General features: G+C 52.5%; 1 protein-coding gene across 4 annotated transcripts in view; it reads right to left on the reverse strand.

Annotated features, from left to right (window-relative positions):
* Positions 1-27913, reverse strand: part of CBFA2T3 (CBFA2/RUNX1 partner transcriptional co-repressor 3) — a 91856-nt gene that overhangs the window by 54625 nt on the left and 9318 nt on the right. The window contains exon 1 of one of the 4 annotated variants that reach the window (XM_033128324.1): positions 3274-3464. The exons of the other annotated variants lie outside the window; for them this stretch is intronic. The gene's annotated coding sequence lies outside the window, so the exon portion shown is untranslated. Of the gene's footprint in view, positions 1-3273; positions 3465-27913 lie in introns of those variants that run through there. 4 annotated transcript variants of the gene reach the window in all.

Consider the following 27913-nt stretch of genomic DNA (forward strand, 5'->3'; position numbering starts at 1 on the left):
TCTTGCATTTACAAGTGACAGAACTCAGGATGCCGCCTTCCCCCAAAGCCTGGGAGGTGACACCAGCTGCCCAGATATGGATTCCTACCAATGTTATGCTATGTTTGGATGCCCTGTTATAGTAGCCAGACAGTGTCCAGTGGCTCTTAGAGGGTCTTGAACAACAATGATCTGTTCCCAGCTCTCCCCCTCCCCCACCTGGAGTAGTGGGAGAGGATGGGGCTGGTCAGAGCCCAAGGAGAACTGGGAACAGATGGGATAGGGCTGGCCTTGGGCCTCCGTGATCCAGACAGGGCAGAGGTGTTCTCCCCCCCTCCTGGCCCCAGCTAGCTCCTGATGTCAGTTACAGCTGTGTCCCACTTGCCTGAGGCCAGTCCAGGTGAGAGTTCTGACATCTGGGGCATTAACCCCTGTCAGCACCAAGCAGCCAGCCACCTGTCCCTGCAGGTGTGGGAGGAATGCTGACATGTAGGCCAGAGATGAGGACAGGAGGGCCTTGGGCAAAGGAAGGCCAGTGCAGAGGCTGGGGCCAAAGGCCAGGTGGCCACTGTCATGCAGTGTGGGGCAAGGGGGAGGGCAGTCAGACCCGGCTCCCTTCTTGAGCTTGATGGACATGCACCTCTCTGGGCATCTGTGAAATAGAGAAAGTTCCAGCAGCCTCACAGGTGTCACACACATTCAGACAGTGAGTGTGAGTGCTGAGTGGGGCTTGGCCAACAGTAACTGCTCAACAAGATGCTGACACTCGGACTGTTCACGGGGACAGACACACGCACAGGTGAGTACAGCGGGTGGCATGAGTGCAGGAGGCAACAAGCACGACAGAGTTCTCCCACGGCAATGCCAGTTCCCTCCCTGAGAGTGCCACTAATTAAGAACCTACTATGAGCATTTCTTCACCTTACCCCAGGGAGATGGGTCACAGAGCCTCTTCCATGTTTTGGATTCTAAACACATTGATGTGTGCGCACACGCACACAATGAGAGATTTCAGATCAGTTAAATTCAGCCACCATCCTGGATATCCTGGTGCCACGGGAAGCTAAGGATGAATCAGACGACCCCACACTCAACCCACTTACGGAGCCACAGGGGAAGGGGAGGTCGGACAGGAGCCCCACAATGGTTTCAAGCGGTAGGGAAATGCCTCGCCCAGACCCCACCCTTCCTGCCACCCCTGGGGAGCAGCGGCTGGCTGGCCCTCTGAGAGGTGCCAGCCCTGCTGGCTTGAATCTTGCGGATTAGTGACCCAGCCTTCCGGCGTCTCCAGATCCTTGCGTAGGAAGGAAAATTAATTTCTTCCAGTCATGCAGAAATGAAAATATGTGGAGCCAAATCAGAGAGATTTCCTGGAGGTGGTAACTCAATTATGAGGATAACCCGGTGACAGTGGAAGAGCTTGTGGACCCGAAAAGGCTGGTGGGCAGCCGAAGACGTTCTGCTGAAATCCTCCAGCCCACCAGCCCTGGCTGGGCTTGTGAGCAAGCGGGTACCATGCGCACGTGACTGTCCCTTCCTCCCATCACACATAGATCAAGGCACCGCCAGAGAGAGCCGGATTCCGCCAGAACACTGGTCCTGATGTGATGTTCTCCTCTGCCCTGCATCTGTCTAGCTATCGGGGAATACAGAATGCCACATCTGTCCCCAAGGCTCAAGTTTGTCCTCGTTCTCCCCTTTTCCTTTTCAACATACAAGAGTGGCTTGGCAACATAGCCCCAGACAGCGTGGCTCTTTAGGCACAGTGTGCTTGGCTGCACAGAACAGAACCCTCTGTCTCCTGGGCCCAACTAGAGTTTTCGGGTTTCCCCCATCCAAAGGACAGACGGTCAGGGTGGGGCAAATGACACAGCTCCATTCCAGTGCATGTCACAGTGCAGCTCTCTACTACCATGCCCAGGAACTGTGGGCAAGACATGCCCCTGCCCCTGTTGGAGAAAGGATGCCAGGGCCTGCCTTGCTTTTGGGACAGGTGAGGGCTAGGCCCGACAGGGTCCAGCCCACCTCTCCTCTTGGGGTCCCAACCTCAAGAAGTTTCTCAAACCTTGCAGCAACTTGCAAGAGCAATGCTAGGACACAGAATAGCTAGCCCCCTTTGTCCCCAGCCAAACCCTGTCCTCTGAGGGTGGCCGCCCTGGGAACCTCCTGTTTCTGGGTCCAGGGGAGGAAACACACGCCCATGTAGACATAATGAAGCAGCATCCTGGCCACAGGGTCAAAGACGGGACCTGACAGTTATTCAGATCACCCTACACAGGAGCATACGGTCTCCTCTGTTCTCAAAGAAAATATTTTTCTCCCTGGCCTCTCGAACAGACCTAATGCCTTGGACCTAACAGTGGAGAATACAGGCTTTTTGGGGGGTTTTCGGCAGGGGGAAGCAGGGATCCCCATACCTACAGGGATCTACCTACTACGCTGTGGCTGCTGGGTCCAGCACACAGTTCCCAGGGGCCAGAAGGAGGGACAGCCTGGGGCTGTGTGTTCAGAGCCCAGTGGCTCACAGTGTGGCTTTCCACCAGCCCCACTGCCTTCTGTTCCACGTAAGCCCGTCTAGGGCTGAATTTCCAGCCATCTGTCCCTCTACATCGGCTCACACCTCCCTCCCTGCCATTCCCACAGCCTGGCTCTCAGCCTGCCCTACACGCAGATGGACGGTTCCCAAAGGGTGTGAGCATAATCGCTGCCACGGGGCTGCACCGGCGGCACCAGGGATGTCAGGACCCCAGGGAAGGTCTTTCCAGCCCCTCTCCCCACGCATGGGCCCCCTGGGGGTGTCTGAGAAGACTTCACCCCAAGACCGCTGAACCCCTGACCACCACTCGCCTGGGTGGCAGGACCAGGAACCAAAACAAGAGGGGGAGGGGCTGGACGGAGCTTTGGTTCCCCTCTCCAGCCAGGCCACTGGCACCTCCATCTCTCCTAGGGTGACTCTCTTCGCCCCCTCCCAGTCTCCTGTCACTTGGTCCAGGGCCTTTGTCAGGAAGCCCAGACACCCCAGGGGAGCCTGCGGAACTCCCCACCCTTCCAATGCAGTTCCCACCTTAAGTTTGACCACATGTCTGGGCAGATCAAGCTCTTGGCTCACCTGGGGTGGGGGGACATTCAGCCCAAGTGGGTGGGTGCTGAGTGGGCTCCAACTTTGCAAAGTGGGGAGGGGGTGTCGCGGCGGCCGGTGCACTCGGTGCGGCTGCGAGAAGACCCCGGGACGGCAGCCACGGGCAAAGTCGGGGTGAGAACGACAGCGGCGCGCGGGACAGACGGGGCACTTACGGTCCTGAGGTCCGGCGGACGGAGACGATCGCACTCTCGCGACCTGGCTCCTGAAGTGGCTTTTCCTTCGAACTCGGTCCCCGCCTCCGTAACTTGGGGGCGATCCGCGCGCTGTCTTCTCCCGCCGCACCAGGCTCAGGCGCGCGGCGGGGCCGGGGCGCGCGGGGCGGCCGCCTGGGCCATTCCCGGGCTCGGCTCCGGCCGCTCGCTCCGCCCGCCCGGCCGCCCGCGCGGGAACAAAGCGCGAGCACCGCCCCGGGCGGTCTCCGGCCTCCCCGGCCCGCGCCCGGTCCAGCCGCCGCGCCTTTGGCTCGCGGGCGCCAGGCTCCGGCTGCCGCGCGCTCACCCGAGTGTCTCACGGGGCCCCGCGGCCCCCGCCCCGCGCGCTCCGCCTCCGCCTCCTGCCCCCCGCCGCCGCCGCCGCTGCGCCACCTGCCTCCAGCTCGGCGCCCATCGCGCTCGGCTCCGCCCCGGGGCGCCGGCCGCTGGAGAGGGGCTGGGGCTCCGTGCGGGGCCGGCTCTGGAGAGGGGCTCCGCGAGCCGCCGCCCCCGTCCCCGCCCTGGGGCAGCCGTGGACCCTAGGGCGCGCCCTGCGAACTCGGCTGGGGGATCTAGGGCGCAGCCAGTGGCCCTGAACGCGGGTGCGAGTGTGGAGGGCTGATCCAGCGGGTGGGAGTGGGGTGTGTGTGCTGATCCGTGGAGTGCCGTGCGGGGGGGGAGCGCTCTTCTGTAGTGGGGGAGCGCAGGGTGCCTCAGAGAGAGAGATGCGCGCTGCTCTGTGGGGGAGGGTGCCCGCTAGAGTAGCGCCGGGTGCGGCGGAGTGGGGAGCGCTGAGAGAGTGTGCGGGAGCGCGGGGTGCTGTGGGGGTGGGGGGACGCGGGGGTCTTGTGGGTAGCAGTATGGGTGCAGTGCAGGGAGCGCGGGTGCCGTGCGTGGCGGGCCCCTCGCTCGCGCCCACCCCCGCCGGCTTGGCAGGCCGCGCCCCGGGCGGGCGGGCGGGGGCCTGGAGCTGAGTGCGCCGCTGCACACACCCACCTCGAGCAGTCCGCCGCGGCCCGCCTCACAGTTTTAGGAGTCGCGGCGTCTGGCGTCCAGGCGGGAGGCTAGAGGCAGGCGCCCCTCCTCCCGCCACCCGGCCGCCCGCCGCGTGGCCCGGGAAGGGCCAGGTCGCCTCCTCGCTCGGCCGGCAGGGGGCGACCTCCCCCGCCACCCGTCCCGGCAGGCCCGCCCTGGCCGGCGCGCCCAGCGCGCCGGGTCCTGCCTGGAGTTAACCCAAGCGAAAATACAGAACGCGCAAGATCCCGCGCTTCTGGGCCGCTGCGGGCCCAGGCAACTGCTTGTGCTTTGCGCTCATTTGCATATCATTCATTTACTGTCAAGCCGCAGAAATGCCCCAGGTCTCTCTTTGCCCCGGCCTATCCTCACCCCACTTGGCTCCCCCCACCAGCCGATTTACCTCTTTCCCTGAAGTGCTTTGAGGCATATCTGACCCATTTGCCCGATTACAGCATTTTAGTAAAATTGGTGTCTTTTCCTTCCTCCCCCAACTCACACTCACTTTATTTCTTAGAGACAAGCTGGGGTCCGAGTGTCACAGTCTTAGGAGACAGAAGGAACTTCAGAACAGCAGGACCCTGATTTGCATCTCATTTGGCATAAATCTGCATGCGAAGGTCCAAGGTCCCCAATTCTCAAGTATAAAAATACAGCAATGTGCTAAAAACTGTCCTCTTTCCTGGTTTACTCCACGGACCTGTTTCTCCCTAACCCTTGGCCTCTTTTTGACTGAGCTCTGTCCACCAGAACAGCTGGGTAGAGGAAGCCATCAGAAATACAGACTGAGGGGCTTTGGGGAAGGACCTCATCTTCCCGTGGCTACCCCCAGGGGCCTTGAGCTGGGATCTGGTCAGCTGAGTCACCAAGTAGCTGTGTAGCGTCCCTCACGGGGCCTCTGTCCTCTTAGAAATAAGAGGGGGTGTGGTGAATGATTTAATTGTAACACAAATGTCCAGTATCTACATTCCCCTGGATTTCAGAATGTGCTTCAGTGTAAGCTCAGTCCAGTCCCTGAGGAAGAGCAGAGGGTCCTGAGCCCCTCTTCACAGAAGAATGAGGATCTAAAAGCAGCACGTATGTTGCTTAAGCCCCAGTCTTTATGCACCAATATTTATCGATACTGATTCCCTTATTTCATGGACTCTGAGACAGCATTGATTTTAAGATGCACCATTGTTTTAGGTGCTACTAAGAAAGAACATGCTCCTTGCTATCATCCTTAGATGCCTTTAGATTTTGGAGATGTTAACGTGCAAAAAAGTGGGCCAGGTGGGGTGATTTAACAGCAAACAGACAGCTTGGAGCAGCCTCAGGGGCTCTCAGCTGGATAGGGAGGTAAGTGCTGCCCCAAACAACCACTGAATTCAGGTGGAGCATTAGCTGAAGCTGGACCCGACTTGGGCCTGGGGTCCCCTGCAGCTCCACCCCTACACACAACACATTATTTCAGTTCTTTGTGCTAAATTACCAACCGCAACTTCGCTGGTTGAAGCAGGGTGCTGTAAACCGTTTGAGACATCATGGATCCCTAAACACTGAGAATAAAACTGCAATCATCGGAGGCCACGCTCCGGGCCTGTGTCAGTTCAAAAGGCTTCTTTGTTCCCACCTGAGAGAACTGTGGCGGGTGGGACGAAAGAAGCCAGCAGAGGCAGGGCTTCTTCCTGTGCTGTGACTGGGTCAGACTGACAGCGAGTCCAGCCCAGCCGCATCGCAGTCACAGGGAGTCACCACAGTAGCTGTCAGCATGGAGGAGGGTTTGCTAGGGGCAGGCGCTGAGCTGAGTACCATCTCTGCATTCTCCTACTTTTCCTCCACTTGCCAGGAAGATGTTAGTGGAACCCTGTCATGCAGGGTCTCTGGTCCCACTCCCCGCACAAGAACGCAGGATATGGAGAGGCCAAAAAGGAACAACAATGGAGCCATAGATAGGGGAGTTCATACCACTATATTCTCGATGGTATTGCGGCTGGTCGAGACACAAAAGCAAACATCCGCCAGTACCTCAACAGGGGGTCTTCCTGAACCCCAGTCTCCCTGGCTGCCAGCGAGATACAGGAAGTAGGATCAACACAATCTGCACTCCGCCCTCCGCTTCTCTGTCGACCAACCAACCCAGCCCCACTTGCTAGCTGCAATCCGCTCTCTGCCCACCAACCAACCCCCTTGCCAGCATAGCCACAACAGTTATATTAGTGGCTAATGGCTAACTGGTAACAGCTGATGGCCACCGAGCCACAGCGGGTGGCCATGTGATTACAGCTGATGGCCATCTAATACCCGAGTCAGCACCTTTCCACATGAGGCCAAGAGCCTGGAACCTGCTCTCTGGGACTCTGTCCCCACAAACCCCTATTTTACAGGTAGAGGGACTGAGACTAACAATTTGCACGTTTCATCCACAGCCACACGGCCCACACAGGTGGAGGCTGAATGTCCATGCCGCCCTCTCACACACTTGGTCTCCCTATTGCCTCCCATGGATTGGTTTCTCACGTTGGAAACGACCCAGTCACAACTCCTGGGCACTGTGAGATGACATTGAAGTAGAATCCCATCCCTGCCCAAAAGATATATGCAGTCTGGTGGGCAAGGCAAAACTCACTGACCAGGAGACCCAATCATGTGCAAGTGAGCACCAAGGCAAGGAGCCACCCTGAAGTGCTGGATGGAGGGGTCCAGAGCAGGATAGCCACAGCAGAGAGCTGTGGAGCTGGGAGTCAGGGTGCCCACCCCTGTGCAGCCCCAATGTGTCAGTGTCTATAGAGGCAGGAGTCCAAGTCACTTAAAAGTCACTGTCAGGGGGGCTGGATGGCTAGAGCGCGAGCTCTGAACAATAAGGTTGTCGGTTCGATTCCCACATGGGCCAGTGAGCTGTGCCCTCCACAACTAGATTGAAGACAACGAGCTGCCGCTGAGCTTCTGGAGGGGCAGCTGGATGGCTCAGTTGGTTAGAGTGTGAGCTCTTAACAACAAGGTTGCCAGTTCAATTTCCACATGGGATGGTGGGCTGCACCCCCTGAAACTAAGATTGAAAAAAATGGCGACTGGACTTGGAGCTGAGATGCGCCTTCCATAACTAGATTGAAGGATAACAACTTGGAGCTGATGGGCCCTGGAGAAGCACACTTCCCCAATGTTCCCCAGTGAAATTGGAAAAAAAAAAAAGTCATTGTCCTTCTTCCTGGATTGTGGCCTCCCCAGGTGAAGCCAGCTCTTCCTCAGCTTCTAGTTCCCCCAACCCTCATCCCCCAAAAGCAAACATGTTCTGCCTGAGGACAAAGCTGGGCCAGCACCCAGATTTTCTGACTTGAAGCTGGGTGCTCCTGAGGCCCTGCCCCTGAAGTATCTTAGAAAACAACCCCTGTCTGGTCTTCTCCAACTGCAATTTCTATTGCTTCCACACATGCTGTTCCTCCTGGATGGGGAACCCTAAAAAGCTGCACCCACATCTAATCTCTTTCCCAAACCCTGCAGTTCCCAGCTCAGGGTTTTCACAAAGACACAACTTAGAAACATCCCTGTGCAGTAAAGGCCCTTTCTTCCCCCTGACACTGGCAGGAACTGCCATACAGAGCCCTAGCCAGGTGCACCAAGCTTCACCTGCCATTTCCATGTGGCCCTCACCACCATCCTGGGAGTGGGTCTTGCCACCAGCCCCGTTTGCCTGATGAGGACACTGGGGCCCAGCGTGCTTGGGTACTCAAATGTAATAGGCTGGCCTTCGGCAGAGCTGGGCTCTGACCAGGCCACCCTGGCACAGGAGTCCATGCCATCAGCCACTGCAGACCCACCGGTCTCTAAAATTAATTTTGAGTGACTACACACTCCCTCAGATATGTTTTTGTTACATCTAAAACACCTCAACAGAAGTTTAATAGCTACCAACAGTAGAAAATCTGACATACTGCAAATATGGGTATTTTAAAATAAAACGGTGGCTGATGAAACCATAGTGATTTGATAGCCACCATTATCTACTTAAAAATGCATGAATAAACTCTTCTTTAACACCTAAATTTTCACACAGCTCCTTAGCTGAAACAATGAGCTTTTAGATACAACACCAAGAGCACAACCCATGAAAGAAAAATTGGGTAAGTTGGACTTTGTTAAATTTTTACACTTCTGCTTTGCAAAAGACATTCTGTGTTTCCCTAAAAATAAGACCTAGCTGGACAATCAGCTCGAATGCGTCTTTTGGAGCAAAAATTAATATAAGACCCAGTCTTATATTATGTTAGATAAGACCCGGTCTTACAGTAAAATAAGACCGGGTCTTATATTAATTTTTGCTCCAAAAGACGCATTAGAACTGATTGTCCGGCTAGGTCTTATTTTCAGGGAAACACGGTACTAAGAGAATGAAAAGACAAGCTACAGGGTGGGAGAAAATATTTGCAAAATACATTATCTGATAAAGGACTGTTATACAAACAACCCTTAAAACTCAACAGTAAGAAAACAAACAAGCCAGTTAAAAAATGGGCCGGAGGTCTGAGCAGACACCTCACCAAAGAAGATATAGAGATGGCAAATAAATACATGAAAAGACGCTCATCATCCTATGTCATCAGGGAAATGCAAATTGAGATACCACTACACACCTCTTAGAAATGGCCAAAATCTAGAACACTGATAACACCAAATGCTGATGAGGATGTGGAGCAACAGGAACTCTCATGCACTGCTGGTGGCAATGCACAATGGCACAACCACTTTGGAAGAGTTTGGCAGTTTCTTACAAAATGAAACGCGTTCCTGCCATATGAGCCAGCAATCATATTCCTTGTTATTTACCCAAAGGATTAAAAACTTATGTCCACACATAAATCTGCACAGAGATATTTATAGCAGCTTTCTTGCCCACACTTGGAAGAAACGGAAATGTCCTTCAAAAAGTGAAGAGGTAAACAAACTGTGGTCCATCCAGACAATGGAATATTATTCATCCATAAAGAGAAATGAGCTATCAAGCCATGAAAAGACCTGGAGGAAACTTACGTGCATATTGCAAGTAAAGAAGCCAGTCTGAAAAGGCTACATACTGCATGATTCCATCTCTATGAAATTCTGGAAAAGGCAAAACTACAGAGACAGTAAAAAAATCAGTGGTTGCCGGAAGTTGTGGGGGGAGGCATGAATAGACAGAGCATAGAGGCTTTTTAGGGCCGTGAAACTACTCTGTATGATACTATAATGGTGGATACATGTTATTATATATGTGTCCAAATCCATAGAATGTACACCAAGAGTGGGCCCTAGTGTAAACTGTGGACTTTTTTTTTTAATGTTTATTTTTATTTTTATTTATTGTTCTTTTTTTTTACATTTATTGGGGTGACAATTGTTAGTAAAATTACATAGATTTCAGGTGTACAATTCTGTATTACATCATCTATAAGTCCCATTGTGTGTTCACCACCCAGAGTCAGTTCTCCTTCCATCACCATATATTTGATCCCCCTTACCCTCATCTCCCACCCCCCACCCCCAAACTGTGGACTTTAATTAATAATCATATATCAGTACTGGCTCATTAATTGTAACAAATTGTCACACCAATGAAAGATGTTAATAATATGGGGAACTGGGGGGATGGTGATATTTGGGAACTCTCCATGATTTCTGCTCAATTTTTCTGGAAACCCAAACTAATCAGAAAAATAAATTACATTAATTTAGAAAAACAGCAGATCAAAGAAAAAAAGCGATATCAATGACATTTTAAAGGGTATGTGCAATAGTCAAAACATACACGAATTGCCTCTTCTTTAACACCTGGATTTTTACACAGCTCCTTTTTCCCTCTTAATGCATATTTCCATTTCACCTGACAGAATCTTATCCTAAGATATGTTCAGTTTGCAAGCCTTTTGATTCCCCTATCACACTATGTAAATAAACCCAAATGTCAAGATTTAAATATTTTCTTGTGTTAAAATTTGTTTGTCTTCTGGTTTGGGTTATCATCGTAATTATCAGTAGTATGTAACTGATACAAACAATGGGAGCTTCATACACATTTTGAGATTAAACACAGAAGTATATTTTTATTGAAAATACCTCTTCTAAAAAGAGGGATGAAGCAGAGTGTTTTTTTTTTGAGTAGTTTGTGTATTTGTGCATGAACATTACTTAGTGCCAGGAAAAGACAGGGTTCAATATTAATTCCATTCCTATTGTGGGTTTTTAAAGTGAAAGCCCAAGAAACCTCAATCATATAAATAGATCAGGATGAAAGGCTGCTGTGCTCTAGTGACATCACTGTGGCCTTCTTCCCACAGTTAGATACCTTGAATAACTATCAGCTGACAACTCCATCGGCCTCCTTCAGTTTTGTTGCAAGCAGAACTTGGAAACCGCCAGAATTGTTAACAGATGTGTTTGCTGCAAATGTGGAGACTATGGGACCAGACCTTCTTTTGGGAAACGAGAGAGGGGTGACTAAACAAGGGAAGCTGAGAATAAGGATAACATTTGGGGCCAAGCCTGTGGCGTCCTATCCTGGCCATCAGCTGAGGTTGCTGTGGGCATCAGATTCCAGGGCTTTACGTTGACCATGAAGGGAAAGAAACCTAAAGCAGAGAAAGTCCTGGCTCCAGCCAGGAAGCTTCCTGCCCCTGCAGAGCCTCTCTTGGCTTTCTTCCCTGGACCCTCACCCAAGACTGGCCCAACCCAGCCAGCTCCAGGGATGGCTCCTTTTCGCAGAAGGGGAGGTTCACCCAGAGCCCATGCACAGACACACCAGGAAGGCCAAGAGGAGGCTGTGGGATCATTTTATCCACCTGGCATTGGGACAGCTGTATAAAGTTGTGCAGGGAACGCACTGCGCCAGCCAACAGGCAAGGGAGGCAGGTATAGCAGCCTCAGGGGCAATGGCCCTTTCTCCATCCGCACAAAGGTGGCTCTGCCTGTCAGCAAGGAACTCACTGTCAGATTCATCTGAAACACCTTCTTGGAATCTCCACCGGCAACCCTATGTGCCTGAACCCCTGGCCCACCACCTTACTCTGCACTATCCCCCTCTTCTTTCTTGTAAGCACAACCCCCACTTAGTTTAAATCTCCATCCCTTTCAACTCCAGCCATTCCTGGGCCTGGTCTTGCACTGGACCCAGCCTGGCCAGCTCCCAGCCCTCTGCCTCTTCAGAAAGAACCTATTCCCTTGCTGGTGATTGGCTCAGGTGTAGCCATGTGATCCAACCCCAGCCACTGAGACATGAGGGGAGGGGCTTCTGGGGACTTCCCTGGCTCCCACATGCAGGGAGGAAACTCTCTCCACTGCAGTGTCTGGAGGTGACCCTGAAATTGCCACTGCCTTATGGCTACCACCCTGAGGATGACGCTGACATTGGGGGACACAAATGGATGGAAAGGATGGGGTCCCTCAGAGCACTGTTGAGCTGCTGAATCAATCAACCTTGAAACCCACCCTACTTCTGGACTATTTGATAATAAATTTCCTTATTATTTAAGCCAGTTGTAGCTGAGGTTTCTGTTTCTTGCAACAAAAAGCACCCAGACTATATGCTTTCCTTGATCTCAGCCATTTGAGGTCTGCTGTGACTTATTAATCATCACCATTGATGCAGAGGGTCTCCAACTTTAATATATATCAGAATTACCTGGAGCGACTGTGAAAAAGAAGACTTGCGTGATCAGGAGTAGGGTGGCAAGTGCTTAGGCACAAAATGTAAGGGGGGGCACCAAAGAACTCAGTATTCAAGATAAATCATTTTAACCCAATATTGAAAATATTAGAATCAATGACAAAAATCCATAATGAGCAAAATATCAAAACTTTAAATGAAGACAGATTTCTATTACAGATTTCTCCCTTTGGGTCAGGCTCCCCACATGGCTCAGCCAGACCCTGCCAGCTTCTTCCCCTGGGATGAAATGGGATTAAAAGGACGGCAGGACCAGGAACCTCTTATAATCATCAGTCTGCCCTTTCCTGGAGATGATTCTGGGTAGTCTAAGGCGACAATTTGGGAAACAGCGCCCCAAAGCCTCAAGCCATTCACAGGCAGTCTCCCCGTCCTGATCACATCAGCCTTGCAGGTGGGCTAAACTCCTACCTGGATTCTGAGAATGGAAAACAGGCTCTGGGAGGTGGAATGACTTGTCCGGGAGCAAGAGGCACATGAGTGGCCAGGTGCTATCTTCCTTGCTTCGCCCAGAGGTAGACACAAACAAGGCCAGAAGTTGCCTAGGGGTGGCTGCTAGGAGGCCCAAGCAGGAGAGTAGGAGTGAGGCCAGAAGGGAGGGAACCAACAAAAGTAGCCTATCCACCTATGGCTGCTGGAGCTCCATCCTCTGGAAACCCCAGGAGACCCTACGAGCCCCGGGAAAGGCCCTCAGAGCCATCTCTAGAGAGGCTGGAGGACATGTATTTATGCAGCAGCTCCTGTCCCTTCTGGATGAGGGCTGTTCCAGACCCTCACCCCCTGCCTGAGACCTCCTGTATGGTGGCCAAGGAGAGTCATAGAGTAGGGCACAGGGACAGGTGGCCGGGAGTCAGAGGGTGTGCGCAGAGGTCGGGCATGGTGTGTGGGTGGGGACTAAGGATGTGGGCACCAGCAGTACCTAGACAGACCCTGCCAGACAAGACCCCGTCTTCCTCCGTGGGGCTCCCTCCACTTAGCTCAGTGTGCCTCAGAATCCTGGAGTCCTGAGAGATGCTTCTGGGGTTCCCAACCATTTGATTCCAGATCATTTGTTTTTACTGTGTCAAAGCTTTAGTTAGGAACACCCAACAAAGAATCAGGATGGCGGTCACGTTGAGAGAACTGTGAAGTTCTCTGGGCAGAGTCATTAATTATTGTGTGTGCAAAGCCAGGCAGCTAAAATCCCAGTTCCAGGCTGGGCCAAATGCAGCCTCCAGACAGACGGCCTCAGAGAAGCTTTCCCGTGCAGAGCAGCTGCCTGCTGTCTCCCACCTGTGCAGGTGCAGTGCTACCATGTTTCCCTGAAAATAAGACCAGGTCTTATATTAAGTTTTGCTCCAAAAGACGCATTAGGGCTTATGTTCAGGGGATGTCCTCCTGAAAAATCATGCTAGGGCTTATTTTCTGGTTAGGTCTGATTTTCAGGGAAACATGGTAGGTGATTTCAAACGCCCTCTCATTCAAACCCCAGAACAAGCCCTGTGGCAGGTTACAAACAGATAAGGAACAAAGACCCAGGAGACCCAGGACTTGCAGGGATGGAGGCTGCTCGGCCCAGGGCCCCCGCCCACACCTCTTTATGCTGCACTGCTGCCTGCTCTCCCCTGCTTCTTCCTCTTATTATCTGGCCAGTGACCCCTGCCCCCCGGCCCCCGGTCTGCCTGTCCGCCAGCCTGTCCATACCATGAGGGACGGTCATAGGAAGGAGCCGTGGAAGGGCTGCTGATCTCCCTTCCAGATTGCAGGGAGGAGCCAAGCATGAGCAGCCCAGGAGGAGGCAGCTCTCGAAGGGTCTGGGGGCTGCTGGGAGGGGCTGCAAGACCCATATGTGGCCTCAGTGCTCTGGGCGGAAAACCTGCCACCGTCTTAGGAGGCTCCTACCTGCAGGACTGGAAACTTTCCAGCAGTTGGTTCTCTACACCCCTGCACTTCTGGCGGCATTCTCACCTCCAGTTCTCCTGAGGGATTCTGGATGAAGTTAGAGAAAGGTTTCCACAGACTTCTCACCTAAGAAGTGCCCAGAACCACAAGGTGTGGGGAAACAGTGAACCTCTCTGTTCAAAGGACCATGGGCTAAATAATCTGATAGTGTTTCTCACTTATAAAAAAAGGCCAGATTTAAAAATGGAGATATCCAGGGGCGGCCAGATGGCTCCGTTGGTGAGAGTGCGAGCTCTGAACAACAGGGTTGCCGGTTTGATTCCCACATGGGATGGTGGGCTGCGCCCCCTGCAACTAAAGATTGAAAATGGTGACTGGACTTGGAGCTGAGCTGTGCCCTCTACAACTAGACTGAAGGACAACTGCTTGGAGCTGATGGGCCCTGGAGAAACACACTGTCCCCCAATATTCCCCAATAAAATTTATAAAAAACAAAAAAAGAGATATCCAGTGTGGGTGACGGTGCAGGCTACGGGAATATTCACTGATAATATTCCCTCACGGGGCATTCCGGCAATAGTTATCAAGAGCTGTACATCAATCCAGCAATTTCTACACTCAGACTTACCTACAGAAGATGTGTATTATATCAACAGCACTGTGTAACAATGAAAGTTAGAAGTGATGTCAACGTCCTCCTGAAAGCTGTAGTTAAATTAAAGACTAGTATTAGGTTGGTGCAAAAGTTATTGCAGTTTTTGCAATTATTCTTAACCTTTTAAACCACAATTACTTTTGCACCAACTTAATACCTCGTGTGGACTACCATCCCTCTATTTAACAAGGGAACACGGCAAGACAGCCATGTTCTGTCATCAAATGACGAGTAAGGAAGAAATCGGTGTGGAGGCGGAGGCCTAGGAACTGTCAGGAGGGGACCCCCGCTACCCAAGGGCTCTGTGCGTGGCCAACTTTGCCCCCACCTTCCCGCTTCTGTCATTCTTTGGTTTTTCATGCTGTTGTTTCTGCAGCACGAGGCAGTCTTCGCTGTAAAGCAGGCTCATTCACTTATCTCTTCTTCCTTTCCTTCACTCTCCCATCCTGACTGGAGGTAAGGTACTGAAACTCTCTAAGCCTCCGTGTCCTCACATGAGAAGGATAGTTGCTGACTGGCTCCCACATTTGTGGTGTGGCCCAAAGACGAGTTCTGAGTTCCCTCGCATCTGTTTTTGTTCAATTTCAGTGGGAAACATCCTGCAGGAAAACTGGCCACTGTGTACACGTAAAAGAGAATGTCAGTGGGACCAAGGTGGCATTTAAAATCCCCAGAGAAGCGTGCACTGTCCAACAGATGCTGTCAGGGCAATTTGCCATCTCATTTTGGGGAAAACACTTATATATTCCCCACTTCATTTGGGAAAATGTGAAAAGCAAAACAGTGAAAGTATTAAAAGAAAATATAAGTCATCGTATAATATTCGTCTATAATAAAGGAAACCCAGAAACCTGGAAAAAAACCTTGGAATGACTTGACTACATAAGTGTAACTACTGTGAACCAAAAGAGGCCATAAATAATCCTACAAGGGAATAGAATATTAGCAATATGTACAACAAAGGACTAATAGTGCTGTATGCAAAAATGCTTTGAAGAATTAATAAAAATATAAACATACGAGATAAAAATAGGCAAAGTATATGAATAGGTACCACAAGAAGAAATACAAAAGAGACAATAAACTCTTTCACTTTTAGGGTTTTCCTCCTAAAGTTCCCCTGAGGGCCAGTGATTGGAATTGGATTACATTTCTGTGGGTCTCACGATCATGAAACAATAATAGCAGGTACTGTTCTGGAGCGCTCAGCTTGTGCTGGGATGTGGCCTGCCTGATGGCCCACCTGCGTTTCCCTCAGCGCCTTTGCACAGGTTATGCCCTCCACCAAGAACACGCTCTGGGCCCTTTGCTGCAGCCTCAGAGAGGCCAGGGCCCTCCCATTGAGCTGGATGGTGGGACCTGTTCTTCCTTCATCGCACTCCTAGCATATTTATCTGTGGTTTATTTGTTTACTATTTCTCTCTTCCCCAGGCAGGGGCATGCCATCGTGTCCTGAGTATTTGTTGAGTGACTGCATGATCTCATGCAATCTTCACGTAACTCTCTCTGAGAGGTATCACTATTCTCATTTTAATTTTCACCTTCTTAAATCTTATTTGCATATTTGGATTTTTATCAGTATTTTTTGTTTTATTTTTTGGTTTATTAAATAAGAAAAACAACAGTTTCAAAAGCACCGTTGCAGTATGTAACTGGGATGGCTGTCCCCTCTTTTCACCCACTGCCAGGCAGGGGCTTCTCAGCCCCTGTTCAGGTCGGACAACTGCTCCTGGCCCCAGAGCACAGCAGGCCAGTCTCAGCCACTCACCCCTACAGCTGCAGTGAGTGAGCCAAGAAGAGGGCATGTGACCCAAGCTGGGCCAATCACAATCCTTCTCTGGAATGTTCTGAACTGGAACAGAGGCACTTTCTCTTTGCTCTGTTCAGGAGGCACGCCTAGAGCTGCCCGGGGCCATCTCCTCTGAGAGAGCTAAGAGAGCCATTCTGCCCTTCCTTGAAGTCTGTGACTTGAGCCAGCACCTTCCTGGTCCTGGGTCCTGCCTGAGCTATGCCTGAGCAGGGTTCCTGTCACCTGCCACCGCACATCCTGACTGACATACTTCACCCCCTGGTCACTGTAGGGAGGTGGTTTGTGCTCTCCCCTGGCCCTGGCAGCCCCACTGTGCCCACTGAGCTGGGAGCTGCTGTGGGTAGCTGAGCTCTGTGAGTACGAGTGATAAAAACGGGCCTGCCTGCTGCGGTGCCAAGGTAGAGAAGGTCCATTTGTCAACCTGAGACCTGGGCAGGCCTCGGGATGGATGATCTCCAAGCCCACATGCATCTTCCTCTCCGACAGGGCCATTTATTACCTCTGGAGCCGGGATGCCCTCCAGTCCTTGTGCAGGGCACCGGGAGAGCTTTTGGAAAGATGGATCTGGTCCTGTCACTCCACCTGAGATAAACCTCCCTTCACTGACGCTTTCCAGCTCCAGCCCCCTCAGGTACACACAAAGCTGTCTCTGTCTGGAACATCTTGCTGGCAAGCTCCTCCCCGCTGCTGTCCTGTGAGCCCCCCACAGCCCAATCACAGCTGCTCACATATCTGTGGCTTCTCCCAGGACGTGGGGGACCCCTAACGCTATGGCTCTGGCTTCCTGCCCCCATTGTGTTCTGGGGTACAAAGAATCCAGAATCCACACAGGATACTGTCAAGTCCCCTTTGTTGTGTTTGCTGTTAAATGAACGGCCGAAGGAACGAATAAGGGTCATCCTCACCCTCAAAGAAAAACCCAGCTGTGCCCCATTTATTCCTTAACTATTCCCAGAAAACAACCTGCCTCAGGGGCAACAACACAGGAACCAGGGCGGGAAGGGTGTGCCTGGGGTGCATTTCCTGGACCCCCTTCGTCCTCCCTGTCCTTCAGTCTGTCCACAGTATGTCTGGGGCACCATCACTGTCCTGGGTCTGTGACCCTCAACAACAGGACACAGACAAAGAAAGATGCCACCTGCCTGGTTCTGAGGAGAGGTGGGGAGGGGGCTCGTTATACAGAGGAAGAGACCCCTGAGTTCCCCAGGTGCAACCACTGACGGCACAGACAGGGAAACAGCCTCAGAGAAGAGGCTCTCTTCTCCCTCCACATGGTCCCCATGTCTCAACTCCATGAGGAGAACCACTGCAGGGGTCTGAAGGGGAATGGGATCCCCAAAGGCCTTTTCTTGCCGGAGTCCCAAACTTGTTCAGGGGAACAGGAGCCCATCCAGCAGAGGGTCTGACCAGGGCAGCCCCTGTCCCTCCTGCCTGTCAGCTCTCCCGGTGCTGCCAGGAAAGCTGTTTCCTTGACAGAAGAGACTAGCTAAGGATGGCAAAGAGCCCTTCCTCCCCTTCTCCCTGCCCTGCCTGGGGTGGCAGAAAAGACCACAAGCAAATCCCTGGGTACCCAAAGTCAGACACTCCCAACTGATGAGCCACTGTCCTTATTTCTGCCTCGTGTTCCTGGTCCAGCTGGCACTCGGGGATTGATGAAATGAATGAGTGTGCGAAAAACTGAGCCCGTGCGCCCAGGGTCCTCCCAGAAAGATGAGCCATGACCCTGCCCTTGAGAGGCTGCGTTCAGCGGCTGACAGATTTCTAGAAGCAGCCCCGAGGCAGCCCCTCCCCTGCACCCCCTGCCCTCACCCCCACAGCTCTGGATGTGGTGACATTTGAGCTGAGCTCAAGGATGTGGGCAGGATCTGAAGGCAGAGAGGGCTGAGGGGCTCCTGGCAGGGGCAGCGCAGGCGCAGAGGTGGCTGGGCAGGGGTGGGGTGGGGGGGGCTACCCTGGCTGGGGAAGGGGCACTGATGGGGTGAACTTCTCTGTTCTTAGGCTGTGTGTGATGGCCAGATGGCAAAGCCCCTTTCATGGCTACTCAGTGCCCAGGGATCAGAATCTCGGCCTATTGAAGTCATAATTTACTCCTGGGAAAATAAATACTTGGGATTGTTTTTCTGTGACTATAAATCTTAACAGCATAAGATCTCTGGATGCCCTTGAGGGAAGCAGCTCCCACTCTCGCTGTAGCCTTTGGACCTTGTGGGACCTAGTATCTCCCCAAGCCTCAGCCTCCATGTGTCACACAGGGAGATGGGCACCCCCCTGACCTGCTTTTAACAATGTGTGGGCAGCACCTGGTAGGGGAGATGTGTGGTGTGGGGTACCCGCATTGCATGGTGCCCCTCTTCTTCTGGAGACACACCTGCCCTCTGGCCACAGTCAGGGCCTCTGACCAGACGGTGCTCCTGGCAGGACACCTTCCTTCCGGTCACCTCGGGGCTAGCCAGCAACACCCGGATCCTTCCCGGGGGTCAGACATTGTTCATGGAAGAGAAGTTTGCCTTCTGCTGTGTTGCTGAGCCGGGGAGATTACAATTAGGGTTCCCAGTGGTGCCTGCCTGCTCTGGGACTAGTGCTGGTTTGCAGAATCAAGCCTTCCCGGGAATGAGAGATTAGCAGAACCGAGAGATGCCCATCCCCCACACACACTGGCAAGGCTTTTTTATCTTCTGAGCTAAACAGTCCAGTTTCTTAGTGATTCTTGTGTGTATTGCATCTTCGACATGCCTGAGTGTGGTCACCAACACTTCCAGCTTCCACCAACCCCAGTGGGGCCCCACCACCACGACAAGGCTCCCACCCGTCACAACGACACACCTCCTTCCATCACAACAGCCGCCCAGTCAAGGATCACCTGTGACCCTGCCCTCAGCCACAGCTGCCTGGTCCCTGACCCAGGCCAGGCCATCACAGTGTACTGTCCCCTGGGAATTCAGGGAGGAAACTCTGGGATGTGGTGGAGAGAACAGTGGCCTGAGCTTCTGTGGCTGTCCTAAGGCCAGGTCCCAGCCCTAGAGGTGACGCAGACCCTCCGGGTGAAGAGGTTGAAACACCTGGGGAGGAGGGTCTTATTTCTTGTGCACGATGAAGGATAATCACTGAGTCAAGGTTAGGGGTCATGACCACCCCCATCACGGGGAACGTCCTGTAAAAGCAAAGCTCGCAGCAATGGGGGAGGTTGCGCTGCTCACCTGACCACAGTGGGGAGCTTCGGAGGACTTCACCCAACCTCCTGGCCCCATGGACACAGCACGTCACTGGGGAGCTCTGGGGTCAGCTCTTTGGCCCCAGAGACCACCCTGCTGCCCCAGAACACGGTCGGACGCTGGAGGCTGCTCACATTTCTGTCCAGGGCAGAGGCAGGAAGACCTTGAGCCTCTGTAGACTCTCCCTTTTTGTCCCATGGGTTTACCTTTTCGTTCATTGCCAGGAGTCAGCCAGGGCACCTTAACCCAGAGTCCTAGAACACACGACCCATCCCCATGGTCGTAGCTGGAGCTGGGGGTGCCCCTCTGAGTAGCTGTCATATTCTCCCCCACAATATAAGCCATCCCCGGACTTGAGCCCTGTGACTGTCTGTACACCACGGCGGCTGCGGGTCAGACCCACTGAGGACGAGTCTCTTCAGGGAGCCTAGAATCTTCACTCTCACCAAGTGCTCCAGAAGGCTCTAGAGCTCACTAATCAGGAAACCCAGCCTGTTCCTGGAATTGCTCTGCCACTTGTGGCTGCCCCTGAAATACCTCCACCCCACAGCTGGGCTCCTTGGGTCTCCAGCTGGCAGCAGGCCTGGAGGGGCTGAGATGTAACTCAGACAACAGTGCCATGCATGGAGCACAGACTAGGTCAGAGTTTAAAGTACCTCTTGTCACCCCTCAAAGCCCAGGTACAGTGGTGAAAAGGTGACAGCCAGCACCCGCAAGTCACCTACGGCCCAAACAGAGCCCTCCACCCACATCCCCCAACTGAATCCTCACACCAGTCCTGTGTGGCTGTTCTCATTGCCCCGTTGTACAACTTGCAAGCCAAGGCCCAGAGAGGGACGGTAACTCGCCCGAGACACACAGCATGTAGACATTCGGTCTGGGTTTATATCCAGGTTGTCGCACTGTCCCAGCTGAGCAAAGTTATCGCAAAAGATGGCATCGTCCAAACAATGGAGTATGATTCAGCCAGAAAAAGGAATGAGTCCTGACACATGCTACAATGTGGATGAACCTTGAAAACATCATGCTGAGTAAAAGAAGACTGGTGGTTGCCCAGGACTAGGGGTGACTTCTAAGGGGTTCAGGGTTTCCGTTAGAGGAGATGAAATTGTTCTAAAATTATATGGTGATGATGCTTGCACAGCTCTGTGACTATACTCAAAACCACTGAACTTGTGCACGTTAAATGGGTGAATCGTATGCTGTGTGAGTTATCTCAACAAAGCTGTTTTAAAATCAAAGTAGACCCAGAACTGAAGCACCTTCTGAACCACAGGCACTTCCCCCAAGGGGAGAAGCGATGGAGCAGAAGGGGTGAGGGGAGAGAGGAAAGGCCAGACCCCAACCCTCGGGGAGGCTTAAGGAAGACAGGTCGGGGTGCTGGGAGTCCCAGAACCACAACAACGGTGCCTGTCCAGAGAGGAAAGCGCTCTGGGCGCAGGCAGTGTGGGGAAGAAGACCTAAAATAACTAAGAACCTGAAACTCCAGGGAGAAGTTGAGGGTGGTGTGGTCACCTCAAATGGGGAACTCTTCATAGAGGGAAAGGAGAAGTTTTTTTAAGGCGAGGGTCTTAGGGTGAAGGGGGATGGAGGTGGGGATGGAGGAAGAAAGATTTCTCATGTGGAGACACTCAAGTTCTTGAGTGTCCTTGAGGACCACACACTGCTTTGTTCGTGGAAGAACCCCAGGGGTGGAGAGGGAGAAATTCCCATTTCTCAGATTGGGGGACTGAGGCCTGGGGCAGACAGAGAGTCCAACTCGGTCACCCCTTACTGGCTTGCCAAGGCCTTCGGAAGGGATTCAAACTCATTCCCCTGGGCTCCACGCAGACTCCTCTCGGAGCCCCCCTCCCCCAGCTTCACCCTCCAGGTGTGTTCATTTGCTCACCCACCGTGAGCTGAGTGCCCAGCTGTGCCAGGCACTATCCAGGGCTGCAGATTCGAGGTGAGCAGAGTGAAAACCTTGCCTCACAGTGCTCACGTTCAACAAGCATTGGAGGAATGAAGTAGGAATGGGGCCAAGACCATTTCCATTGATAAAGGGGTTGGGTCACTCACCCCTTTATCTGTTTACTTGCAGCCATTCCGGGGCAGGCTCTATGCCAAGTGCCAAGAGCACTGATCTGTGGGACCGTCGCTGCCCTGGTCTGACAGGTGTGAACTAGACAGTCACAGAGATAAGTGCTGTGACCATTGATGGTCTGTGACAGATGGGGGCACCTCCCCACTGGAGAGCAGAGGGGGCCTGCTTGGGGAAGCGAGGTTAGAAGCGCCCTGGCAGATGATGGCGGGTTTGTGGGTAGGGGTGTGGCAGAGATTGTGAGTGCAAAGCCAGGTGTGGAAGGAGTGAGTGTGGGGTAGTCAGGGCACGAGAGGAGGATGGTGGGCTGTGGGCAGCACCCGGACGGGTTGTCACAAGGGTAGCAGCACCCAGCTCTTATGGGGCCTGGAGGTCTCGGACAGAGGACAGAGGCAAGAGGTGGCATGGAGCGTGCCACCCGTCAAAGCTGAGTCACAGGAGACAATGTTCTAGAAATAAATCAACACCGTACTGTGATTGTCAGAGAGACCAGGAAGCAGCTAGGTAGAGGAAAACCAGTTGAAGGAGAGAAAAGTTGGGAGAGAAGGGCCCCAGGGGAGCTCCTGGTCCTCCTTTCCTCTTGGTAACTTGGAAAGGTGATGGAGAGAATATGGAAAAGAGAAATGCTGCTGTTCAGAACCCCAGGGGCAAAGGCTGGATCTTTATTTTAAAAGATCAGTCAAGTTCCAGGGGCACGAGTCTGCTGCCCCCTCAGATGACGTTCAGTAGAAACCTGCAGAGAAAGACCAGAACCTTTGGGGAAGAGCCTGGGGACCCCAGATCCCTGCTCCCACTGCCTGCTCTCTCAGGACACCCCTTTAGACAAGAATGGTGTGGTAATGACTCCTCAGCCCAGGGGTTGTGGGCATGTGGTCTGTCCCCAGCCTCCAAGTTCAGTGAGGATGGTCATTGTCAAAGGGTTGTGGCGCCACCTGCTCTACTGACCCTGTGGGACCACAGCTGGGTTGAGGGGGTCATGGGTGTGGAGGCTGTTTGAAGACAGCAGAGAAGATATGAAATTAGAAGCCAGAAAGTCCTGGTTTGGGAGGGGCCTTAGAGTTGGGGACTGGGACCCTATCATCAAATCTGCTGAGTAGGGTGTCTACAAAGGCCTTAATTTTCCTTATAACAAGGGGCTGGCCCAGTTTTTGTCTTCCGCACCTTTTCTCTTGCTCTTTCTTCCTGCTTGGGATACAGATGTGACGCCTGGAGGTGGTGCAGCCCCTTTGCAGGTAGGAAGCCACAGGTAAGAGGATGGTGGAACAGAGATTGCAAAAAGAGCCTTGGTCTTAGATGGCATCATTACTGCACCAACCTGAACCACTTGCCTCTGGGCTTTTGTTATGTGGACAAAACCAAATAACCCTGTTTATACTGCTATTAGGTTTTCTACCATTTGCAGCTGAATACAATCCTATTAGATGCAGAATTCAAATCCTTCATGGTTAAGGCTGCCAGATTTAAGGAAATAAAAATACAGGATGCCTAATTAAATTTGATTTTCAGATAAATAATGAAGAATTTTCAGTATAAGTGTGTCCCAGTCAATATGTGGGACCTACTTATACCAAAATATTGTTTATCTGAAATCTGACTTTAACTGCAACCCTATCTGTGGATGAAGCAATGGAACCCAAAGAGATTTGTCCAAGGTCTCGTCCTAAACAAGTGATAGGGTGTAGGCTGTGTCCTCTTTCTTCTGGGCCTCCTTTATTTTCATGCTGCTCTGCTGTCTCTAGTACTGTCTTAAATCCGCCATAATGGATGTGCAAAGAAGACTCAGAAAAGTCATGTGACTCCTCACCCAGGACCGAGCACCCAAGGGTGATGCTCAGACAGGAGTCTGGCAGAAAGTGAGAGTGGTGGAAGCTTCTATGGCAATTTGACCCTGACTCAACATTTTAATTGCATTTGGCAACAGGATCAGTCATCCATGGATGGGGGCGGTGGGGAATAGCTGTTCTCCATGGATAGGGTGTGACAGCTGACCCAGGGCTTGCAGGAAGTGACTTAGCCCTCGGGAGCACTGCTGTTGTGAAGCATGCTGAGGCCTCATCCGAGCTCAGCACAAAGGTACTGTGACAGATTAGCTATACCTGCACCCAGGGCACTGGACGGGTGACCTGCAGCCTAGACCAGTCAGCGGGGACAATCACCCAAAGGTCTACTTGAAAGGACCGAAAACAGACATCCAAGAGGTTGTTGTCAGGAGTGGCATTTCAGAAGTGACACTCCTTGAGCCCTGCGGAGCACGGATCATGCCCAGTGTCTCCCTTGGGGCTGGAGGTGCTCAGCACGGCCCCAGCACAGACATCCCAGAAGCCTGGTGTTACCATGGGGAAAGGCACCCTGCACCTGAGGGCCGCAGCCTCCAACTCCTGGCCTGATTTCTGCGCACAGACACACCTTGCTTCTGCCGGCTCAGAAGGCGAACTGGGTATACACCCCGCATAGCCGGTGAAAGGAAGTGCTTCTGGGAGGATGGACAACAAGCACGTGCAAACATGCTGTGGAGGAGATAACCGTGCAGAGGAGGAGATAAAGAAGGGACCTCTGCACCCTGTCTTCTCAGCCATCCCAGGGCAGTTAAGCGCCTGGCTGAGGGCAGGAGGGCAGGATGCTGGGGGCTGGCTCCTCCCACAGCAAATCTGGAGGGGAAGCCAGAGGAAGCAGCATAGGCCCAGGGCAGGAGGGAGATAACACCGCCCAGGCCCTGGAGAGCGGATGTAACATAGGGGCCTCTGGAGCGAGGCCACTGATGAGTTTCCATGTCTGCAGGATACACGTTGCATGGGTCAGTGGGAGCCCTGAGGCCTGGATTCAGTGCTCATTTTGCCATTTTTCTTTTTTAAGAAATTGGAGATTTTTTTTATTGTGCCCAAATAACATAACATTTACCATTTTAACTATCTAAAAATGGGCAATTCAGTGGCAGTAAATATATCCACATTTGTTGTGCAACCATCACCTCTATCTAGTTTTAGGACTTTTCATCACCCCAAAAGTAAACCCCGTCCCCATTAGCAGTCACTCCCTGTTACTTCCCCTCCCAGCCCCTGGCAACCGCTAATATATTTTCTGTATCTGTGGATTTGCCTTTTCTGGACTTTATGTGAATCTAATCATACACTGTGAGGCCTTTTGTGTCTGGCTTCTTTCACTTACTATGATTTTTCCGGGTTCATCCCCACTTCTACCAATCCAAGTAGTCTCCCACATTCTCTCTCTCAGAGGATGTCGCTTGAGCACTGGTTGTGTGCCAGGCACTGTCACGGCAGTGAAATGATCAGGCAAACCTCAGACCTGGGTGAGAACTGCCTCTTGCTGAATCACAGCCGGTAGCAGCTCCTGGTGTAGGCAGAGCGGGCGAGGAGGCAGCAGGTAGGGTTCCAGGCCTCGCCCAGAGGCTGTGGGTCTCTGAGCCCCTGTGTCCTCACCATGAAGGGGAGACAATATGGGTGGAGGACAATTGGTTTGCCGTGGTGTCCTCAGAAAGAAGAGCGGTTGTGTCTTCCAGTGAAAAGTGAATAGAGAACTTTCCACTACCCGCTCCCCCAAGCCCTGCCCCAGGCAGATTAGCTGTTGGCCTATAGCCAGGGTCTTCAAAACTGGCATGCGCACAACTTTCCAGGTACCTGGGTAAGATAGCTGAAAGGAATCCGTGGGGTCCTTAACTTTCAGATTATTCTGGCCATTCTCTTTCCTCCTCATCTTCTTTCTCCAACTCGTACGGAGTCACACCTCTCCTGTAGCCCAAATCCAGCCAGGGTGCTTTTCCTCAGGGTGTAAAACCCAGTAAACCTCCATACCTCACCTACCTCTCATGTCCTCTTGGGGCCAAGCCAGGCTGCCAAGGCTCAGTGGCCCTTAGAGGACATGCCTGTATTGACTTCCTATTTCTTGCTGATTGGGTCCCAGACTAAGTTAAGTGTTAACTTGTAGGAAATAGACAAGTGGCAAACGATTTTTGTTTCACAGAAAAGATTGTGCTTTACCGACTGGTTTAGCGGTCTTAGGGTGTCATTCTTCCTTCATGGGACCTAGAACTGCCCATGTCTTCCCTTGAATCAACTTGGCCATCCTGCTGGTTCCTTATCCATGAGGGAGACACATCTTTGACACGTGCTTGCTATATGTTCATGTAAGAATTATATATTTAACTTTTTGAAAGGTATACTTTGAACTTTCGTTCCTGCCTATCTTCCTACTTCCTTTTTTCCCTGTTCCTTCATCCTTTTTCCATCTATTCATCCAATCACCATCCATCTACCATCCACCATCCATCCATCCATCCATCTAGCCATTTAGATTAGAATTGGAATTCAGAAGTGAGACCATTGGGCCATTTCATAACATGCTTATTTGAATTAAAAGCTGACAAATGTCAGTCTGGGTGAGATGGTTTTCAGTGAAGACCAGCCCTGCTAGTTTGGTTTTGTGGCAACATTTTCATTCATCAAGTGCACTAACACTGCAGCGTCAAGGTTTTCATGAAAATAGGCCCAAGCGCGTGTATAGTATAAAGTATACAACACACTGAACAACACGACCAATATTCAGAGGTTGCAAACTGGCCTATTGGTAGCATTGCCGAGGGTCCTGCATCTGGCCACTGGTTTGAAGGATGTTCAAGGTGTGATACTTCCCAGGGGCCCGGGCTCCTGCCTCTGTCGCGTTTCACACCAAGTGGGCTGGGCGCCTACGGGGCAGAGAGTTTGTGAAAAAGGAGTGAGCCTGGTGTACCTCCCTCACACATGTCTCCATGGACGGGGGTCGGGGAGTGTTAAACCTGACCCACGGTCAGGTTGTGGAGTGTAGCTAACCATTACCCTTGCAAACTTCTTCAGCCATGGACCACGGTTATCCGCCAAAAAAGAAGTGGCCCCAGGGTAGAGTGTGACTGAGCTGGGCAAGGCCATTTGGTAAGAAATATCATCTTAATGGGGACTTGGCTTTTTAAAAACATGTTAGGGGCACGCAAGCAAAAATAAATAAAAAACCACCCAACCACTGGCTTTGACAATAGGCCCTGTCATCCAGCCTGTGACAGGCCCCCTACCCCACCAAGTGACTGCTGTGCTATCTCGATGTCATGGGAACAAAGCTGGGTGCCAACATGCCTCCTTCACAGACACAAGAGGATGAAGGAAAGCGTTTCCCTAAGAGCTCGGCGACTGGGAAATATGGTTACCAGCATTGCCACCGTTTATATTACAATGCCCCCTGCCTTGGCACCCTCTGTAGGGTCCCTGCTAGGCTCTCACTGCCCCCCGGTAACCCAGCCTGCTGCTTTGATGCCAGAGGCAGCTGCAGGCTCATCTTGCCCACTCCAGGCCCAGTGCAGGAGCTAGGGCTGGCCCACAGGAGGACATTTCAGGCCCCAGAGTGAGGTGCTGCTCTGTTACACGTTCCTGGCCTCATCCCGGGACCCAGAAACGCATCCACTCACTAGCTCAGTCTCCTGACATCTCCAGAACAGGCCAAGGCCCTTTCCTTTGTACTGTGGACCGATGTGGGGGCAGCCAGGGAGGGACTCAGACAGCACATGGCAGATGCAGAACCCCGCTCTGCCACTTCTTCCCTCTAGTGTCGTGGAGGGGCCAAGGCATTCCCCGGCCACTCGGAACCCTGTTTCTTGCTTCCTGGAATGGAGTGGGGTTTCCCAGCTTGTCGGAGGTCTCATGCTCCAAAGGTCGCATCTCTCATGCCCACACAATGCCAGGACTTTCCACCACCTGAGAATTTTTGTGGCCCAGAGCACTGCAGGTTTAACCTGTCCTCAGCAGAAGTATGGCAGGAGTCATGGATGGGGACAGCCGCCCGTACACAGAGCAGAGTAGGACAGGGTCACTGCCACCCTGGCCCCTTTCCCACCTGCTCATTGCAGCTGGACCTCCCCCAACGGCCTCAGCGGGGTTGACCACTGAACCTGTGTTCAGAAAGGATGGGGGTTAGTTCACCTGAGGCCCCCCATGTGCTCAGCGGGGGGACCAGTAAAAGTGCCCAGGAGTCCAGCGCCCAGCCTAGCGCCCTGCCTCCTGCCTCACCTCCCGTGCTGGCGCACTAATTTTCCACAAACCGGAAACTCCCCCACGAGCCATGGGTGCTCACAATCTCCAGAAACATTCCACGCCATTGCTGGACACTGTGATGGTCCGAAAGGCTTTTCCTCAGGAGCTGGGAGGGACTCTCCTTGCAGCTCCATCCTCTGACCCTGCCTGGGCTCCTTCACTGGGACACCGTGAAGGAACCACCTCACCGATGCCAAATAAAA

Source organism: Rhinolophus ferrumequinum, chromosome 15 (genome assembly GCF_004115265.2).
Source record: "Rhinolophus ferrumequinum isolate MPI-CBG mRhiFer1 chromosome 15, mRhiFer1_v1.p, whole genome shotgun sequence".
Lineage (NCBI taxonomy): Eukaryota > Metazoa > Chordata > Mammalia > Chiroptera > Rhinolophidae > Rhinolophus > Rhinolophus ferrumequinum.